The 7,388-nt window shown below is 37.0% G+C and overlaps 1 long non-coding RNA gene across 1 annotated transcript in view; it reads left to right on the top strand.

Moving 5' to 3' along the window:
• The window catches only part of LOC130541105 (uncharacterized), a 28,837-nt gene extending 22,118 nt beyond the window's left edge, over positions 1 to 6,719 (top strand). The window contains exons 3-4 of the long non-coding RNA XR_008955138.1: positions 1,322 to 1,536; positions 6,558 to 6,719. This is a non-coding gene — a long non-coding RNA (uncharacterized LOC130541105). The remainder of the gene's footprint in view (positions 1 to 1,321; positions 1,537 to 6,557) is intronic.
• Positions 6,720 to 7,388: the final 669 nt, after the last annotated feature.

Below are 7,388 nucleotides of genomic sequence, written 5' to 3' on the forward strand. Positions count from 1 at the left end.
AGGTGGAGAATTTTACTGAACAATTAAAATGGCTCTCAGTGGAGAGGGGAGCTGGAGAGGAGACTGGAAGGGCAGGTAGTCTTCCCCATAGTTAAGTTGTCTCTTCCCTGAAGTAGGGTTGTTTCCCCATCTACTGACTGAGTCTGAGGTCTTTATAGGCACAGGCTGGGGAGTGCATGCTGATTGGTTTGTGAGTATGCAAAATAGGTTAAAGCAAACACACCACTCAAAGGTGGGCATAACAGTGTAGAAAACCAATTAGGAAAGAGTAGGTATATGTAAAATAGGTAAAGGGTGGGAATCAATCAGAGAAAATCATGCCAAATGGGAGAACAAGTTCTAAATCTGGTCTGAGGATTAAACTTGTAGCTTGGTTTTCAGGCTTTGGCTTGTAGGTGGGCTGTTGCTGTGTACTCGCCCCTATCTGCCTAGGCACTTGGCTGCCTCCTGTCACTGTCAATGGGTTACAATTATGCCATTTTCCACTTGATTCTTGGACTACTTTTGAAATTGTATGTTTTCATATCTTTGGGGTTTGTTGCCTTTTATTTTCTGTGAAGGATAAAAATATTTTAAGACTTTTCTATTTATTATTTGTATCCCTTAATTAGAAAGTCTCTGTTGATATTGATTCTTTGTCTTTCAAGGGTTGTAAATTTTTTCTTCACTTATGTTTTCAACTGAAATTGTATTAGTTAACTTTTTTTGCATATTGTAATGTTTTTCTTAAATTTGTAACTTTATAACATATTTTACTTTGTCAACTAGAATTTATAGCTAGAGTTTATTTGTCAGAACTGGGTACTTCTTTTTGTATTAAATAAGGCTTTTATTCTAAAGCCACTTCAAATACAGAGGAATAAAACTATTCTTATTGAAATAATCCATAAATGTTATATTCACTGAGAAGTCAAATGCAATAATGATTGTGAATTCAATGCCACATGTGATGTTTTACTTGTGTTCTCTACAAAAAGCTCAGTTTTTTTATACATGTAAATATAGATTATTCAAGTGCTATAAAAGTCACTTGCTTTTGTGTACTCTCGAGTCATTAAAGTTTTAAAGAGTATTTAAAATCCTTTACCTTCTTCACTTTAGATGATTATAAAATTTAAACTTTTAGAAGTAAGGTTTGGTTAGGCAACTCAAAAATTTCAATGGCTTCACAAGACAAATGGTTATTTTTTGCTAGAGCAGTAGTCGAACAGACATCTGATTATTGGGATTAGACAGCTCTCCTGGGCATCTTTTCTCCCAGTGGCAATTTAGGGTTTGAGCCTCTTTGATCCTTTGGCTGACTTGTTCTTTGTCTGTGTAGTCCTTTCATTCAGATGGAAGATGGGAAAACACAATTCTATAGACTTTGGAATATTGTATGGGCTCGTAATCAGCATACTGAATTTCAAGCCATTCCTTGGCCACTCAATGGCCACTACTAAATCACACAACCCACCCAACTGGAGAATTAAATTAAATATCTGGAGCAATTTAATGAGCATGCATTCGTGGCCACAAAAATGAAGATACAAATAAGTAGGTGATTAATTTTTATTAAAATCTGATGATTTTCTATAGAAATAAATTCAAATCTATTAAGTATACAACTTCAGGCTAGTGTCATAATGCATTCAATTTTTGTCTGCAAAATCTGCTCGTGCACATCTTTGTTCAAAGAACCACTTGCTACTTAGTGACCTTAACTGAAACATTAATTGTTTTGTGTGCCCAAATTTAATAGAACCTCGCTATCAGGGATGATGTCACAAAGAACATTGTTATTGAAATGCCAGGAGTTTGTTCTAGGTCCTGCTGTTCACTAAACAAAAAGCCAATCACTGAGACAACGAGTATTGCCAGGGAAGAAGCCTTTAATTGGGTGCTGCGGCCTGGGAGATGGGAGATCAGTCTCCAATCCATCTCCCTGGCCAACTAAAATTAGGGATTTATGTAACAGGAAGAAAAGTAACCATGTATAGGAAAACAGGAATTAGGAAGGGGTAATGAAGCAGAGTTCGTCAATAGGAAGCAGATGGTTGGTTAGTTAATAATGGCAGGTGAGGGTTATAACATCTCATTGTCCAGATGTGTTGATCTGGTAAGTTTCAATTCCTTGATGCTATCTGGGAGGTTTGGTGGCTGGTTTCCTGATAAAGAAACTCACATAAGACAAATGTAACTTTCTCAAGTTTCAAGATAGGACAGTAAATTTCTATGTTTATTCAAAAGAAACCATAAACACCAGTTCTATGGGACAATTGGGTAGGTTTCAACATGACTCATGGAAATTAGTATTAGAGACATTTTGAATATTAGTCACAATAAAATAGTAGTTAATATTTAAGAAGCTGTGCTAAATTCTTTACATTCAAATTGTTTAAGATATAAAATATCTGTACATTTATATCCATATACATAATTATATCTCTATCCATCTATCTACCTATGAAGATAAATGAATAAAGTGATCATATCCTTTTATTTTAGTCTCTGATCAGACTAACACAATCTACCCATTAAACTCAATCTGATTCCCAACCTCTGCCGACTTGTTTATACTCAGCTGAACCATTGGACTCTCATTTATAAGCTTAGCTCTCTTTCATCCTTATGACAAATGCTCTGGCCATTCAGTAGTAAGATGAGGAGCTCAAATTTACCCCTTGATATTTACAATCATGTTGCCTTAACTTTGTGCTATATTCTAATTCTGCACTAATGCCTATTCCTAGAAATATGGGCTGGACTTCACACCTCACTTCAGTTGACTGGTATTCTGTTTTACACTTTGAGTCTCAGTCCTGGTTTATAACCTCCCTGCTTTTTATTTTATTCTAAACAAGGGGTGACATCTTACTATTTCTGGGTTCCTCTTAGTACTAATTCCCTAATCCTATACTTCCATCTGATGGTTAGGACCTTGACACCCTATGATAATCATCTCTGCTATGATCTTCCTATGTCAAAACCCAACTTAAAGTTGTCATGGTTCATCAGACTAGTGTTTCCCTAAATTGGACCTTACTTATGCCTACTAAAGTCAGCTACCCTGAGAGCTACTTGTGGTCTTAAATTTCTAACTAATAAACTACATCAGGCTCTTGTCCTTCAGGCCTTTCCCTAATCCCAGGTCCTGCCTAATTCTAAACTTTTTCACCCACCATTTTACTCAGTTCTCCTCTTCTTGCTAGGGCCATATGCAGGATTGTGCCAGGTCTCAGGTAAAAATTTTGTATGTGTCTGTGTATGTGTGCATATTCATGTGTGCATATCTATGAGCATGTGTGTATGTGTTTACTATGTTTGATAATGAACCATTATGCAAGAGACATTAATTTTGTTGCTTTGGCTCACTTATCTTCATATATTTATTTTAATTGCATGCTCACTTGAAACAGCTTAACTTTCTTTGGTTGATTTTTAAATTAAATTATATTTTATTGGTTGCAATCACTGTTATCTTCTCTTGTTTGTTTATGGTATTAATGTCGGGCCTTCAAAGAACTGTGGGAATACTAATTATAGTTTGAGCATGCAGATTGGGCCATCCATGCAATTGTTTATTTCCTCAAACATTAATTTACTACTGTGTAGAAAGGTGCCCAAATATTCTGAACCCAGACTAAATGGCTGCATAGCATCTTGTGGGTTTCACTTTGGAAAGCACGACAGGATCAAAGAGCCAAAATATCTGATTTCTTTCATGTGTTATAGCTCATCTCTAATAACAGAGTGGAGACTTGTCAATATTGCTTCTATGGCCCATTTTGAGTGAACTGATCCAACATTTCAGGCTCAATATGGTCCTGCTAGAGATCTTACTCTAGGAATGCTAGAAGAATAAACATTACACTTCTGAAAATTTTACAAATGTTTGTCAAAGATTTTGTGCTAAAACTGAGGATATACTTACTTGTTTTTGGTCTACTGCTCAGTATAATTATTATTTATAATTTATATCTTCATATCACCTGTTTGGTAAAACTCCAAGCATGTGTCTCTAATCTTTGTCAAATAAAACTGAACTTTCCCCACTTTCACTTAACAAAATAAATCTACATGATCTCTGTTTATGTCTTTAACCCTAGATCCTACTACACTATTCTCTTCATCTCTATTGTTTCTTTCTTTTTTATTTTATTTTATTTTTTTGAGAGAGTGTTTTGCTCTGTTGCCCAGGCTGGAGTGCAATGGTGCGATCTCAGCTCATTGCAACCTCCACCTCCCAGGTTCAAGCAATTCTCCTGCCTCAGCATCCTGAGTAGCTGGAATTACAGGAGCCCCCCACTATGCCTTGATATATATATATTTTTTTTGTATTTTTAGTAGACACAGGGTTTTACAACGTTGGCCAGGCTGGTCTCTAACTCCTGACCTAAGGTGATCCGCCTGCTTTGCCTCCCAAAGTGGTGGGATTACAGGTGTGAGCCACTGCGCCTGGCCTCTGTATTGCTTCTTGATTGTCTCTCTTGAATACTCTCCCTCACAGAATAGGAACAACTGTTTTGGACCCCTCCTCTTAGATATATCTTCTTGTTTTAATTGCTCATTTTATTAAAAAATAGTTTTAGTCAACATTCTCATTATTTTCAATAATACATACTTGGGTTTTAAAATGTTGTTATACATCTTCCACGGTAGACCAAAACGCTCGTAAGAGCAAGTCTGTTGGTAGAGCAAGTCCATTTTTTAATCACATAATCACTCTATCGTGAATAATATCAGCATATAATTATATACCAGTGTCTTAAACAGTAGAATATCTGAGCATATTTTAGATATAATAAACGTATTCCTCAGCCAGAGTCAACCTAAAGATAAAAGTACCCAAATTCCTTCCTTCCCTCCACTATCTACTCATGTCCCTATAACTATTCCTGTCTTCCACATGACCCTCCATGGTAAACTATTAAGACTTCCAATCAATCGCTGAAATCACCTGCTGGTAACGTTCACTGGCTGAACCCAACCAGATGCCAGAGAACAAGAGAGCGACTGATTTATTTTTATTTTTATTTTTATTTTGCATTTTTCAGTGCTTTATTTACATCACACACAATAAGTTGTGTATATTTCTCAGAGAGAAAAGTCATGGTGAGTTAGACGATACTTCTCAAATTTTAATGTGAACAATAAACTAGATTAATTTGTCCTGCAGAGATTTTTTTCAGGAGATCTGGAATAAAGTCTGAGTTTCTAAATTTCTAGCAAGCTTACCAGTAACACCATGTTTTGGGCTCAAGAAGAATATTGTGCCAAACATCGAATAAGTGGAAGAGCCTGGGTTTTTCCCAGTTTTTCTGACCCGTAAACAAAGATGAGAGCCTTCATTTCCAAAGACAGATATGTGCAAAGAAAATTTAAGTACGAAGGGAAGCTTCCAGATTAAATGTGACGGTTTATGCAAATTATCTGGTAAATCTCCCTAAGATACTTAATAAAGAAGAGAAAAACAATTAACCCTATAATAGAAAAATCTGTCAGAAAGCTCTATGGCTGAGTAAATTTAACATCAACTGTACTAGGACAAATCTTTATCAAGTGCTGATTTACACAGAAAAACACAACAACACTGCTCTGATATTGGTCCCCCAAAAAGTAAATTATAAACTAAATTTAATTATAAAGAAACATCAGTTCTATGCAAAGTTCAAAATACAGACGTCTCCCATGTTCTGTAAATTGTTTAACTTTTATTTTAAGTTCAGAGGTACATATGCAGGATGTACAGGTATTTTACATAGGTAAACCTGTGTCATGGTGGTTGGTTGCAAAGATTATTTCATCACCCAGGCATTACACCTTGTATCCATTAGTAATTTTTCCCACTTCTCTCCCTCCTCCCATCCTCTGCCCTCCGATATGCCCCAGTGTGTGTTATTCCCCTGTATGTGTCCATGTGTTCTCATCATTTAGCTCCCACTTATAACTGAGAACTGCAGTATTTGGTATTCTGTTTCTGCATTAGTTTGCTATGGATAATGGCTTCCAGCTCCATCCATCTTCCTGTAAAGGACATTATCTCATCATATTTTATGGCTGCATAGTATTCCGTGGTACCATATTTTCTTTATCCAGTCTATCATTGATGGGTATTTGGATTGATTGATGTCTTTGTTATTGTGAATAATGCTACAATAAACATATGTGTGCATGAGTCTTTATAATAGAACAATTTGTATTCCTTTGGGTATCTACTCAACAATGGGACTATTGGGTTGAATGGTAGTTCAGTCTTTAAGGACTCACCACACTCTTCCACAATGATTGAACTAATTTACACTCCCACCAACAGTGTAAAACAATTCCTTTTTCTCCACAACCTAACCAGCATCTGTTATTCTTTGACTTTTTAAATAATAGCCATTCTATTGTGAGATAGTATCTCATTGTGATTTTGATTTGCATTTCTCTAATGATCAGTTATTTTGAGCTTTTCTCATGATTGTTTGCCGCATGTAGATCTTTTTTTGAGAAATGTCTGTTTATGTCCCTTGCCCTCATTTTAATGGAATTGTTTTTTTTCTTCCTTGTAAATTGGTTTAAATTCCTTATAGGTGCTGGATATTAGACCTTCGTCAGACACATAGACCAGTGGAACAGAATAGAGAACCCAGAAATTAGATCACACATCTTCAACCATCCAATCTTCGACAAACCTGACAAAAAGCAATGGGGAAAGAACTCCCTGTTCAATAAATGGTGCTGGGAGAAATGGCTGGCCATATTGTGTCTGGAATTTATTCCTTCCAGTGGGTTCTTGGTCTCGCTGGCTTCAAGAATGGAGCCGCAGACCTTCGCAGTGAGCCTTACAGCTCTTAAAGATGGTGTGTCCAGAGTTGTTTGTTCCTCCCAGTGGGTTCGTAGTCTCACTGACTTCAGGAGTGAAGCCCCAGACCTTCACAGTGAGTGTTACAGCTCATAAAGGTGGTGCAGACCCAAAGAGTGAGCAGCGGCAAGATTTACTGTGAAGAGCGAAAGAACAATGCTTCCACAGAATGGAAGGGCACTTGCCGCTGCTGGCTCAGGTGGCCAGCTCTTGTTCCCTTATTTGGCCCCACCCACATCCTGCTGACTGGTCCATTTTACAGAGCCCTGATTGGTCCATTTTACAGAGTGCTGATTGGTGCGTTTACAATCCTTTATCTAGACACAGAGCACTGATTGGTGCGTTTTTACAGAGTGCTGATTGGTGCGTTTATTTTCCTTTAGCTAGACACAGAGCACTGATTGGTGCGTTTTTACAGAGTGCTGATTGGTGCATTGACAATCCTTTAGCTAGACACAGAGTGCTGATTGGTGCATTTTTACAGAGTGCTGATTGGTGCATTTACAATCCTTGAGCTAGACACAGAGCGCTGATTGCGTTTACAATCCTCCAGCTAGAT

Source organism: Pan paniscus, chromosome 22 (genome assembly GCF_029289425.2).
Source record: "Pan paniscus chromosome 22, NHGRI_mPanPan1-v2.0_pri, whole genome shotgun sequence".
In the NCBI taxonomy this organism is placed as follows: Eukaryota; Metazoa; Chordata; class Mammalia; order Primates; family Hominidae; genus Pan; species Pan paniscus.